Below are 14203 nucleotides of genomic sequence, written 5' to 3'. Positions count from 1 at the left end.
TCTCAGGAGGTTAAATATGAAATAGTACATCGCCAGGAGCAAATTTACACAAGACACACAGGAAGATAAAAATGATGGCTTTATAATACTTTATAATACTCACTCCGGCTAATGTGTGAGGCTGATTTCAAATTTTCATTTATTAAAATAGTAATTTCAGACATGAACTCAATTTTAGAGCAATCTGGTTGAAGGGAGGCAGCAGAGAACTTATTTTAAAGTTGAGGCTGAATCTCTGGACCATCACTCCAAACGCTCTTAGCATCTATGAGTATTTCTATCAAATTTTCAAGAGAGATATCTCTTTGATAAGCTAGAAAAAATGTCAGTTCCTACTAGCTAGGTTTTCTAAACCATGTAGCACCCGGAGTTATGTTTTCACGCAGCAAGTGATCACTTAGCTGTGGACAGGAAGACTCCCACAGAGCACCTGATATCTGTGGAAGACCTGCTCAAGTCCAACACCGAGTTATTCATTTAATAACTCCAGTTAACAAGTTGCTTCATGCATGATAAGAAAGAGTTGACATTACAGAACTTCAAAATCAAGAAGCTTTCCAACTGTTATCTATCCTACAACTTGGTTCATCTGGGTTTTTATTCTCCTCAAATGATCTTTTAATTTTATATTTTGTCTTTCATCCTGCAAAGAAGAAAGACTTTAGCTTATTCCTGATAGATGACTTGACTCCTTTTTTTTTTTTTTTTTTTTTTGTCCTGACATAGTGACACGACTTTCCCTACCGTTAGCCTCAGAAGAGATTCTTTCTGTCCTAGGAGAACACAGCCAAGCCATCCTGATACATACGAACTTGGGCCAGCTTGGCCACCTCACAACTCGCTCCGACAAAACGCGCTGACGGTGGGGCCACTCACCTAAGCAATGGGAGTTAAGAAGAATTTAGAGCTGCAGCCTTCTGATCCCCAGCAGAGGTCCAGGCCCCTTCTTGACCTGCCCGCGTCCCTTATATAAAAGCAGTCCTGGCTACTCCCAGTTTCTGCCTCCTCACCTTAGGCTCCTCCCCGACCCCAAGCCATAAAGCACCGGAGCTACACACCCACCTTCCACCCCCACCACGCGGGCTGCCCACTCCGATGAGCCTGTCCCGGGGCTCACCCCCTCGGTAGACTGTAAGGGGGGCACTGACGGGGAGGGGCTTGGTGACAGTGACCCCAGCTTCCCCACACCTGGGCCAGCTCCGAGGGGAGCCCCCGGGCCAAGCCTCCAGAGTGATCACCCGCACACGTCTCCCCGCTCCAGCGACTCGGGGCTCTCTCTGGGCGGCTGCAGGCGAGCCCCCTCTCTGAAAACTGTCACCAAGGTCGGCACGACGCGGTCCCCGCGGAGTTCTGGACCGTGCCGAGACCGGGTTTTCCTGTCAGGGGCTGGCGGGTGACCGCCACCCAGCTCCGAGCTCGCTCGCGCCCGTCTGCGCACCCTCCCAGGGAGCCTGAGGTAGCTCGGCTGTGACCGTCCGCGCTGGGCCCGTGCCCCGCAGCCCGAGGACAGGCTCCCTGTCAGTCACGCTCGGCCCTCCTCAGCCGAGACCCCTCGCTCCGTCCCTCGGTCCCCAACCCCGCCCAGCTACGCTTGCTCGCCCGCTCGCTCGCTCGCTCGCTCTTCTCCGAGCGTGACTTCGCAGCCCGTGTCCCTCTCAAACCCAGACTCCGTCACCTTGTCGCAGTTGGTGCTGTCAGAGTGTGACTTCTCCTCAGCCGGGTCCCCTCAGTCAAGATTCTGTTACTTTGTCAGGCTCGCGGTCCTGTCAGAGTGTGACTTCCCCACCGTGTCCCCTCTGGTGGAAACCGGGTTAGGCTGTCAGTCACACCGTCCTGTCAGAGTGTGACTTCTCAGCTGGAGTCCCCTCCGCGCAGACCCGGCCACCTTGTCCGTCAGACCCGTCCCCTCAGGCCGAGACCCCCTCACCTTGTCTGTCACCCAGTCCTGTCAGTCCGCGTCCTCTCAGCCGGGAGTCGCCGCCGCCGCCCGCCGTCAGGCTGTCAGTCACACAAGAGTCCTGTCAGAGTGTGGTAACCGCTCCTCAGTCCGGTCACTTTGTCGTCACACTCGGTCCCCTCAGGCCGCGCACGACCCCGTACCCCAGCGCAGCGCCTCGGGTCTCTCCTTCCGCGTCCCTCCGGCCGGCCGCGTGGCCCGGGGCGACTCTGACCTGAGGCGGCGACTTGGCGGGAGCTGAGCGTCCCCGCGGCCGACCCGACCCGAGCGCCCCAGGCGGCTGCCGCTCCGAGTGCGCGGAGCCCCGCCTGGCCGAGCCGAGCCGAGCCGAGCGACCGGGCCGGGCCGGGCCGGGCCGGGGGCGGCGCCCAGCGAGAGGCCGGAGGCCCCGCGCCCACGACCTGGAGGCCGGCGCCCACGGGGCCCTCGTGGCCCTCCAGCCCCGCGCCCGCGCCCACCGCCGCCTACCTGGCCGCCTTGCTCCTCACAGCCGCTGGGAGGCGACCCAGGAAGGTCCGGTGTCCCCCAGACTGATGCCCAGGGCCTGTCCGTGTGCCCTGACCCCCGTCGAAAGGAAGTTTGGTTGTCTCTAGAAGTTCTTTTCAATAACAATATATTATATATAATATAATTAATAATATATAAGTGTATTTAAGATCTCTTGGGTTTTTTAAATCTCAGAACGCTATGAAGGTGAACACCTTCATAAAGTGACCACTTTAGTGTTAATCATTCGGACAGTTTCCTTTTTTAAAAACTGTGGTGTGGGGGGGGGGCACACAAGCTCACACATGAATGGAGAGGCGTTGACTCCTCTGGAGCTGGTGGTTGATGCCTGGAACCGAACACAGGTCCTCTGGACAAACACTAACTGTTCCGAACCACTGAACTTTCTCTCCAGCCCTCTATTTTTTTCTCTATTTCTTAAAACTTGTTCACTGGATTTCTTAAATTCTTTACCAGTATTTCTTGTACTGGCGACCTCACACACAGGATGGGGAGAACTTGGGATTCTCTTGTTTTAAGTTAGAGAGAATGTGGAGGCTCCTTGTCCCAGGAGCCCCATGTGCACGTGGTGGACAGTTCCTTGCCTCTCAGTTCTCTCTGTCATGATCCATCCCAAAGGTGTGGTGTCCAGGACGCCAGAGGCCCTTCCTTTTATCCTCTTCCAATCTTATTGATTGAAAATCTTAGTCTATGTCTGGCTCTCTTTGGGAGGCACTGACTCCTGGGAGTTCATAACTGTGCTTCTTGCTCAGGACATTCCTCCACTCTTAGCATCTTTATTTGTTGGTGGATATGAAATTCTTTATTCTGGTAGAAAAAGCTCTCACCGGTGCTTTCCAGTGAGCGTTTGTGAGGGTGACCCTATGGAGAAAGTTCAGAGCCTGAGTCAACAGATTCATGGCCTCCACTCTAAACTAAAGCCCTAAAACTGTAAGACACAGGTCAGGCCCACGGGACTCTGAAGACCACTGGAGAGATAGTCTTTCTCTGCTAGCTGTGGATGGAAAGACCCCATTCCTATGCCTGTCATGAAGTGGCCAGGTTGATTCTGCTCAGCAGCCTACACCCAGAGGGAAGTATGTACATATGCAGTATGTATGTAGGAAGTATGTGGCCAACTTCTCGCTCACCCAGGAGTTCCAAGCTATTTGTTCTCGTTTGGTTTTGGTTCTGTGTTGATGAAACTTTTGAGGAGGTGTTGCTGTGTAGCCCTGACTGGCCCCGAACTCACTGCTGTTCTCCTGAGGCCTATACCACCCCTTGTGACATTTTAATATATTATTGAGATATGATTTACATAATCTAAAATGCAAATGTCATACATTCAAGATTCACTCACCAAGTTTTGGCTTATTTACAAAATTGCGTCATTATCAGCATAACCTAATTTTAGAACACTTTTACCACCCTACAGAGAAACTTCCTCCTGGGGACGACAGTCATTCTCGTCAGTCCTAGGTTCATTGCCCATCTTCTTTCAGCCTGGGCAGAGCTTCCGATTCTAGACATTTCGCACAAATGGAATCATACGATATGAAGTCCTGTGTGATCGCTTTCTTTCACTTAGCATACTGTTGTCAAGGCCCACCTAGACTGTAGCTTGTATTATTTCCATCCTTTGTCTGTTTATTTGAGACAGTGTCTCTTTATGCAGCCCAGGCTAGCCTTGAACTTGTAATCCTCCTGCCTCCAGCCTTTTGCAGGTTAGAATTAGAGGCATGGCTGACAGCATTTCATTTTCTTTATTATAAACTAATATCCTATTATATGACAGGAAATGTGTGTTTATCTGTCTATTGCTCTAGGCTGTTTCTGCTTTTCTTCTATGTGCATGTGTATGTGCAGTTGCAAGTAGAGACCAGACCTCAACTGCTCTCCACCTTAGCTTTTTATTGTATGTGTATGTATGTGTACCACATGCATGCGTGAGTCTGCAAATGTCAGAAAAGAGCACCTGATTCTCTAGAACTGCAGTTATGGGCAACTGTGAGCTACCATATGGATTCTGGGACTGAGTCTGGGTCCTCTGCAAAAGCAGTAACAGCTGAGCCATCTCTTGAGTCCTTCATCTTGTTTTTTTGAGACAGGGCCTCTCCCTGGACCTGGAGCTCCTTGTTTCAACCATCTGGCAGTAAGACTCTGAAAGCCTCCCTGTCTCTGTCTTCCCAATACAGAATTACTATCTTGTGCACCCCTCCACTTTCCCTTGCCTTTTATGTAGGCTCTGGGGATCAAACTTTCAAAGCAAACACTTATTAACTGATCCATAGCTCCAGCCCTGCTCCTACTACAGGGTGCTATGAACCATGCTGCTATAATCAGTGGTAGACAATGCTGTTTGTGTGTGTTTTCATTTCACTTCATGGATATGGTAACAATATGTTTTGAAGGAATTTAGACATTGCCTGTAGGAATATCTCATAGCATCGTATTTTTCCACCAGCAATGCATGAGGGGCCTGATTTCTCCACATTTTTGTTAGCACTTATTAAAAAGTTTAGCTTATCTAATAGGTAGAAATGGCATCTTACTGCTTTGATTTGCATTTCCTAAATGACTAATCACATTAAACATCTTTTCACATCGTCGCTGGTCATTTGTGTGCCTTCCTAAAGAAAAGGCTATTCAAATACTTTGCTCATTTTAAAATCACTTTGTTTTTGGTTTTGTATGGAACAGCTATTTACATCTTATGCATACAAATCCTTTTTCAGATATATAATTTTCAAATATTTTCTCCCATCTATAAGCTGCCTTGTTGGTTATTCTGTTTGTTTGTTTGTTTGTTTTTAGCCAAGAACTTGCTATGTGGCCCAAGCCAGCCTCCAACTGCAGATTTTCTGCTTCAGCTTCCAGAGATCTCTGCTGTGCACCTCTATGCCTAGCTCTTCCTTTGACATAAAGGTACAAGATTTAAATTTTTTTTATCTATTTTAACTTGAATTTTGTTTCATTTTGGTGTCATATTAAAAGTAAATTCAATGCTATAAATATTATTTGGTTTAATTCTAAGCTAGGTTCTTAAATGTAGATCTGTACTCCATTCTGAGATAGATTTTGTATATGGTGTGATGTTGGGGACAATTAACTCTTAGTGAGGGAAATTCCTATAATTCACCAACAGCCATGAAGGGGAAATTCCACCACAGAGAATTCATAAATGGAGCAAAAGTTTAGAGTTGATCTGAACTTTTTCTAAACAATTTGTCTCCTGGATCAAAACGTCTGTTATTTTCAGTGTCTGTGGCTAGTAAAACCTACAAATACAAGTGAGTCAACAATAGACAAGAAGTAGTCTAAGCGTTCAAACCTGCGGCCTTGCCATTAGTGGCTTGTGAAATCAATTTAGCGGTTTAAAGCCCATACTTTTCAAATCAAATAAAAAGAACAGACTAGAAAACACACTCTCAGAACGCGGATCCCATGTGAAAGAAAGTGTGGCTTTGGCGTTCTTAGATGCATGTGTTTACGTGTACCAGGAGTTGGTATAACATGGATTTTGTAAGCACAGATGACATTTTTAAAAGGTGGGAAAACACTGTATAAACTATACTTTCAGGATTCTCCTGTTCCACAAACATTTATTGAACGTGGATCTCGTGCCAGGTCCTCTACTAAGTTCGGGGGATAAAATGATAAGCAGCACAGTCTCACCACACTGTGTGACAATCAGGGCACGGTCGCCACACTGTGTGGCAGGCAGGACACGGTTGCCATACTATGTGGTAAGCAGTGTGTGGTCTCCACACTGTGTGGTAGGCAGCATGTGGTCACCACACTGTGTGGCAGGCAGGACACAGTTGCCATACTATGTGGTAGACAGCACATGATCACCACACTGTGTGGTAAGCAGCGTGTGGTCGCCACACTGTGTGGTAGGCAGGACACGAACGCCACACTGTGTGGTAGGCAGGACGTGGTTGCCACACTGTGTGGTAAGCAGCATGTGGTTGCCACACTGTGAGTGGTTTTTATGGAGTTTCTAGAGACAAGGACTTGTGCCTGATTCAGTTTCCCCAACCACAAGAATTTCCTCCAAATATTGGTGCTGATTCCCCATAACATTCAAAAAGGTGTCTAGGTTTCTGTTCGTTTGTTTCTTTCTTTTGTTGTTTATTACATATTAACTTTTGTCTACAGGATGGCACTTGTCCCCAGGTCAACACTCGCATACCGTTTGTATGCTGCTGGGAAGGGAGCCCAGTCGAGGAGTGAGCGATGACTGTAAGTGACTTGATTTCCATCACTTCCACTGTATTTTAACTGTGTAGTCCCCAAGAATTTAAAAATAGCATCACATTACTTTTTACAGGGGGGCATTTAAAATAACAAAATTATTTTTCTCTCTTTTCCAAGAGTCCTGTAAAATGGCTTTGGCATTAGTGATGATATTTCACTGTGAGGGGGGCATCTTTCCAGAGAGCATCGCTCTGTTCTTTACAGGTGCTGGACACAACCTTCTCTCTATCCCAGGCAGCCATGATCAATCTCCAGGGAGACTTAGAAGGATCTTCACTCAAAATTAAAGATCAAAACCAGTCCAACATGATCAGCAAGTCACACACACACACACACACACACACTTCCACAGACATGTCTACCATTTGAGTAATTCTCAACACGTTTCCACATGAGATTTTCCCTGCAGCTTCCCAATTTTACTCTGAATTTTATCAGGGTCCTTTTCCTCCTTTATTAATGAATTCTGTTAAAAGCTCTCATGTCCCAAAGGCAAGCTTGGAACTTTTCTTCTGCATTCAGAGTTTTTGATCTTTTTGTCATCTCTGCTTAGCTCAGCATTATATTTTTGTTTTGAGTGGTTATTTATAAATAATTTAAAAAAAAACCTGGAACATTTTAATTGAAGAATCTTTAAGTTCGGCTGGCTTATTTAGCTCTTCAGTAGTAGGGCACCTGCCTAGCAGTTACAGGGCCTGGGTTTGATCAGGGACTGAATTAAAAAAGAGAAACAAACAAACAAACAAACAAAAAAAACAAAACAAAAGTCCCATTAGTCAGGAGTGTTGTCAACTTGCTGGTCGAAATGGCTCCCACCTGTTATCTGGGCCTCAAGAGACTGAGGCAGGAGGGCTTTAGTTTGGGGCTACGCTGATATACATTGCCCCCATCTCAAAACAAAGTAAAACTAACACACAAGCAAAAATACATGAAGAATGTAACTATCTCAACTTAGAGCTTCTAGGAGCAAGCTGAAGGAAACCCGGCATTCAGACCACGTCTTCAGAAACACTCCAGACAGTAAAGCCATATGCCTTCTTCTACTCGTTCAGTGTCTGAAACATTAGTTCCCATTTCTCAAGATTTGTAAACAACTATAATATCATTAAGGAAACTTAAGGAAATTCCATTTGGTGATTTGAACTGCTTTGAGTTAGACTAATGGTTTGAAAGCATGGTGGACAGTTGGATAATACTTTAGGTTTCCAGGAGATTTAAAAGGAGGGCCTCTTGCCCAGCCTTCTTATTTCCTCTGCTTTCCCTTATCCACAGACCCCCGTGGTGGTGCATCAGATTGGTTTCTCAGGACTCTGGGGTAGGACAAGTGGTAAGTAAAGTTTAAAAAGAAAAGTCTTGGTTTTGGGAACAGCTGGCCATCGCCCCTTCTGTCATGCGGTGTCCCTGTCCCTGTGTTCTCCTGCCCCCAAGCTCTGCCGTCTACTGTCCATCTGCTCACACCTGCACTTCCAGCACACAGGAGGCTGAGGAGGAAGACTATGAGGTCTACGTCAGGGTGTGCTACACATGAGACCTGGTCTTGAAACAAATATACAAGATCCAGCCCCTCCACTCTGTATATATTGCTGAAGTCAGCACAAGAATTTTAAATGCCTGATCTTTATTTTTGCTCATTGTGACCCTACTTCATCTTCTTGAAGCTTAGTCTTCTCACTTATACAATAAAATCATAATATATTTTCAAAATTCCGTCAGTGAGAAGACATGAGAATATGCCACGTCTAGGCTTCCAGCAGGATCTCAAAAACTGTTATTCATCAAGCGTGCAAAAGCATTGCGAATCTCTTTCTGATAGTTACTCATGAATTTCAGAGCACCATGTAATGGTTTTCATATGCTGTTTCCCTCCTAGCTTCCCCTCTACAGTACAGATTCTACAAGGGCATTCTACTTCTGTATCTCTTTCTGATAAATGCAAAACAAGCCCCATCTGATGAATAAAAAAAAGCTACAAATTCAAGATTTCCTTATGGAAATGGTTTTCTAGTATAAGTGTGTGTGTGTGATAGAGAGAGAAAGAGAGAGAGAAAGAATTTAAATCCTTGACCTTATAATAAAAAACTAAATACATATGTATATTTTTCTAATATATATTTTTTAAAAAAATATATTTATAATACATTATCTATTAAATATAAAATAGAAAATACTAGTATGGGCTGGAGAGATGGTTCAGAAGTTAAAAGTTCTTACAGAGGACCAGGGTTTAGGCACCCATATCAGGCAGCTTCCAAATATCTGTAGCTTCAGTTGTAGGGAATCCAATGCTCTCTTCTGGTCTCCTTGGGCACTACATACACATAGTGCACATAAAACTCCCTTATGAGTGCAGATGTACGCACATGCACATACATACACATAAATATGAATAGATGATTTTTATGAAAATTCAAAGCATGCACAAACACAGGCAGAATATCAATGAATTCCATATCAATCTTGCTTTATTAAAACTCTCATCCTTGCCGTGTTGTGGTGGCACACACCTTAATCCCAGCACTTGGGAGGGAGAGGCAGGCGGATCTCTGTGAGTTCGAGGCCAGCCTGGGCTACAAGAGCTAGTTCCAGAACTGGCTCCAAAGCTACAGAGAAACCCTGTCTTAGGGGGAAAAAACCTCTCTCATCCTCATTCTTCCTCAAATATAATTCTGAAGCAAATGCCAGATGATGAATTTCATCACGAGACTTCCAACCTGACTCAGAATTTTACTCTTTGTTATAAAAGTTGAGAAGTGCAGGGTGGGTGGTGTACACCTTTAAACCCAGCACACAGGGGGCTGAGGCAAATGGATCTCTTTAAGTTTGAAGACAGCTCTCTCTGTTAAAATGAGAGAATGGAAGAAAGAAGGGAGGGAGGGGCAAATAAAGGAAAATATTGAGAAGCATCCCCTTTTTTTCCTGGAAGATCCTGGGTTTATCATTTTGTCTAGTGAAATAGTAAAGTGCTAATGTCTATTGCCAGCATGTTGCTAACTGTGCTCATTACCTTGAAGACTGCTACCTGTGTGCTGTGTCTTCCAGATGGCGTAGAGATGCGGACATGCTTCCACCTGGAGTGCAGTGCTCTGGTGCATGCTATTTGGGGGGTTGTACTGGAGAGCTCTCTCTTCCTTATTGAAATGTAAGTATCTAGAGAGCAGAAACCAAACTTGATTCATCTTTTTATACCCAGACCCACTGTATCTACTGTGACTCCGACCCAATAAGTGGGTAATCTATGACAGATTCTGAGTGTTAAGCATGTAAATCTGAACCTGGTACGGAGTTGAGGCCAAGACTTGACACCCTATACCCCTATTTTATTAATATAGAAGTAAAGTCAAATTTTTTAAAATAGTAGTAAACTTCATCACTTACAGAAGTGTTATGCTTTGAGGCCCTGTCCCTAGCAGAGGAGTTATTGGCAGCTGACGGTTTCTGGGGAGAGTCACTCTCTCTCTTCTGGGTACAAAGTCACTGGTAGATTGCCCAAGCCCTGGCGGATGCCCCCACACCTGTGCACATATGGGCAATATTAATTAGATTTAGTGGGCTATTATCAGCAATTGTAAGAAGGGAGGGGCAGGCATGGTGGCACATGCCTCTAATTCCAGAATTTAGGAGGCAAAGTCAGGAGGATCTCTCTGAGTTCAAGGGCAATCAGGGTTATATGGAGAAACTCTGTCTCAGATTAATGATGATGATGGATGATGATAACAACAATGATAATAATAAGACATGAGTGTGGAAGAAAGATAGGGTGAGGGTGCTAGGGGGAGTTGGAGAGAGTTTTGGTGGATGAATATGGCCAAAATATGTTATACACATGTAGGAAGTTTTCAAAGAATTAAAAAAAATCTTAAAAAGTCGTAAGCTTTATCTTTCTTATTTATTAAACTGATGGTGTTTGTGAAAACCCGTTCCCAGGCTCAGCCTCTGATCTGGACCTTACTTAGGTAACCATGAACCTCTGTTTTTAGAGATATTTCTTCTTAAGGACATTTAGACCCACCTGTCCACTTTGCTCTTGAGGGAAGCCTGACCTCAGTTGTGCACAGTTTCAGACCTGGGCTTTCTCAGGGTGTGGCTTCAGAATCCTGTCCCCCACTTCTTTCCAGGAGAGGTTCCCCTCCGCCTGCACTTGGGTGCCTGCTTCTTGCACCAGAAGCTGAGGCGTGTGAGTCAAGTGGCTTCCACAATTCTTGCTGCCCCGGCAACCATTGGAATGACTTCCCTTCCAGTCTTCGAGGTGCCAGCCCTGGCATCCACACCCAAAGCAGCATTTTCCATACATTTAGGATGTGGAATTTGGAATTCGTTTCTGGGGTGTGATGATTTGGCACAGGCTGGAGCTCTGTTTTGCATTTTGCTGGCTTTTTTGATGTTCAGGGGACAAGTAGGTTCGTCATGCCTCACATTTACATATTTAGACAGATTTGTAAAGTAGTATGGCGTGAAGGAGGAAGGATGTACTGGGTGGGGGATACTTCATTGACAAAAGATTTTGGCAGTGTCTTTTCTTGCATAAATAAATTTTTCTCTTCCCAAAGTATTTTTCTGGTATTAGGCTCTTATAAAATCCACTTATAATCTTAGTAAAATTGCTTTTACAGTCTCCTAATGCAGATAGATAAAGAGACTTGCTTATCTTTTATAAAAATCTATTTGTATATTTTTATGTATACTGCATGCCTTCATGAATTTATATGCACCGTGTGTATACAGGTGCCTTTGGATGTCAGAGGTCACAGAAACTTCCCAATGAAAGAGAGCCTGTGTGTGAGTTCTCACCGCAGCATTAGAAGCATCGCAGAGTGTTGGCTATGGATAATCACCATGGATGTCTATCAGCAGGCGGGCAGATAAACAGAGGCAGCTAACTCGTGACAGACAAGTCATTATTTGGTCAGAAAAGGGAGGTGGCAGTGGTAAAGCACTATCCCAGCATGCTCAGGGCCCCAGGTTCCTACATCCCCCCCATCATGGAATGAGGTACCAATGGTGCTGCAATATGGATGATGCCCCAAACAAGCTAAGAGTAAAAAGCCAGACACAAAAACCTTGAGAGCATAAGATTCCTTTTATAGTGCAGTGGCTACAACAGGCAGACTCAGAGATGGAAGTAGAGGAGCGGCTCCTGGGTTTAGGGGGAGGAAATTGAATGGCAGATAACAGAGAGTGTCTTTGAGGGTGATGGAATACTCTAGAACAGTGGTTTTCAACCTGTGGGACGTGACCCTTGGGGGTCGAATGACCCTTTCACAAGGGTTGCCTGAGACAATTAGAAAACACAGATACTTATATTATGATTTATAACCATAGCAAAATTACAGTTATGAAATAGCAATGAAAATAATTTTATGGTTGAGAGTCACCACATCATGAAGAACGGTATTAAAGGGTCGCAGCATTAGGAAGGGTGAGAGCCACTCTCTAGAATGAGACAGTAACAGTTTATATGAAAGCTGCTTAAGTCGTGCATTTAGCCTGGGCATGGTGGATCATAGCCTTAGGGAGTCTAAGACAGTAGGACTGTGAAACCAAGGCTAGCCTCGTCTACATAGTAAGATAAAATAAAAATGCTTACTAGCAAACTAAAAGGATGGTTTCATTAGACATGAATCATATCTCAACAGGAATCTATTTAAACAACAATGTTGAGAAACAGCGCGTCTCTGCACCCTCCCTCTCCTTACCAGGCAGAAGCTCACTTGTTTCTTCGTTAGCCTTCTCCACCTGCCTGCCATGTTCCCAGCCTGTACTAGGTAGGTTGTGATTTTGTCAGAAAGTAACCAACCGAGTACACAATGGAGCTGAAATCCAAGACCCTTTTCATCCTCCTGAAAGAAGGGCCTCTCTCTCTTTGGTTCACAGACAGTGTCCAGCAGTGACCTTGGTCTTTTCATGAGCATTCAGGGCTGGGAGGGTAGGTAATATGTGCCCTTACACAAGTCTTCAATCCTGAATCTGAAATCAGGGCCTTCATATGACTATGATCAGTATCACGATTTACACTCTAAGTCCTCCTCCTGAGTGGAGCGCCCCTTAACCTTCTTTTAGCAAACTGGGTTGAAAATCATCTGGCTAGTCTTTGTTTTTCTTTTGAGACAGAGTCCCCATAGACCAGGTCCCAAGCTCACAGAGATCTGCCTGCCAATGTGTCCTAAGGACTGGGATCAAAGGTCACTGCCCAGCTGTCTGATTCATCTGAAGAACAGGCTTCTGGCTTGCATGTTCAGCTCCTTCACACTGACTTTCTCTTCTGTTCAGAAGGCCTTCAGGAACTCACACTGTGGCCCCTCTAAGCCAGATCCAGGCTAGGAGCTGACATATACTGAGACCCAGAGGGTTTCTGGAGTCACCGCTCTGGAGGCCACTCTGAAAATATCCATCCCTCTGTCGATTTCGAAAGAGCTCAAATAATTGTATTTTCTACATGAAATCGAATCAATGGCTCAGCACACATTTATTAAATTACTATTATGTTCAAAGTTACACTCTCTTCCAAACAGAAAGAGCCTGAAATCCTAGTATTGGACATATCGAGTGCTTGTGGTCCTGGAAGTCGGCAAAGTTTGTTGGTGAATAAATATGAATAAATGGAGACCAATGTTATTTAGTTGCGGTGCCTAAAGATTATAATAGCCTATGTCCACTGAACTTCCTAGGTCCTTAACTCACCTGACATTGGAGAAGAGAAATTTTCTGAAGGTTAAAAAAAAAAAACGTGGTGAGCCAGGCGGTGGTGGTGTACACCTTTAATCCCAGCACTCGGGAGGCAGAGGCAGGCGGATCTCTGTGAGTTCGAGGCCAGCCTGGTCTACAAGAGCTAGTGCCAGGACAGGCTCCAAAGTTACAGAGAAACCCTGTTTCGGAAAAACAACAACAACAACAACAACAAAAAACGTGGCGTAGTTTGGACCACTGAAATAAATCTAAGAATCCTGGCATGTCAGCAACTGTTTGGCTTAGTGTTAACTGTAGCTTTTTTTGTTTTGTTTTGTTTTGTTTTTGTTTTTGTTTTTTGAGACAGGGTTTCTCTGTAGCTTGGTACATGTCCCAGAACTAGCTCTTGTAGACCAGGTTGGCCTCGAACTCCCAGAGATCCACCTGCCTCTGCCTCCCGAGTGCTGGGATTAAAGACGTGCGCTACCACCGCCCGGCAACTGTAGTGTTTTGAACTGATAGTTTTCTTCAGTAATTCTTGCTATTTGACTCACTCGCTTGTGACATATTACTCCAGAACCTTTGACATTTAAGATTCTAAAAAATTTAACAACCAAGCATCAGGGTTTTGAAGATATGGCTGGACATCCAATGTTTAGTGTTCTGTTTTGTCTCTCATCCTGAGAGGTGGGTCCCAGGACTCAGGGGCTCCTTAGAGCCACCCGGTTAAGTTCAGAAACCCAACAGCGAGCACTGGAGGTGATTCTGAGAGGTTTGAATTTAGCCACACAAATATTCATAAATATTTTTTTCTTGTTGAAATATAGGAAGGGGGAG

General features: G+C 45.1%; 1 protein-coding gene across 5 annotated transcripts in view; it reads right to left on the bottom strand.

Annotated features, from left to right (window-relative positions):
• The window catches only part of Pparg (peroxisome proliferator activated receptor gamma), a 131942-nt gene extending 129495 nt beyond the window's left edge, over nt 1-2447 (bottom strand). Inside the window, exon 1 of one of the 5 annotated variants that reach the window (XM_050148505.1) lies at nt 2426-2447. The gene's annotated coding sequence lies outside the window, so the exon portion shown is untranslated. Of the gene's footprint in view, nt 1-876; nt 1014-1675; nt 1807-1927; nt 2371-2425 lie in introns of those variants that run through there. The other 4 variants (XM_050148501.1, XM_050148504.1, XM_050148503.1 and 1 more) reach the window with 4 other exon arrangements.
• Nucleotides 2448-14203: the final 11756 nt, after the last annotated feature.

This window comes from Alexandromys fortis, unplaced genomic scaffold (assembly GCF_014885135.2).
Source record: "Alexandromys fortis isolate MF-2015 unplaced genomic scaffold, M_Fortis_MF-2015_v1.1 scaffold_59, whole genome shotgun sequence".
Taxonomy (NCBI): domain Eukaryota; kingdom Metazoa; phylum Chordata; class Mammalia; order Rodentia; family Cricetidae; genus Alexandromys; species Alexandromys fortis.
This window is presented reverse-complemented; position numbering and strand designations above follow the sequence as displayed.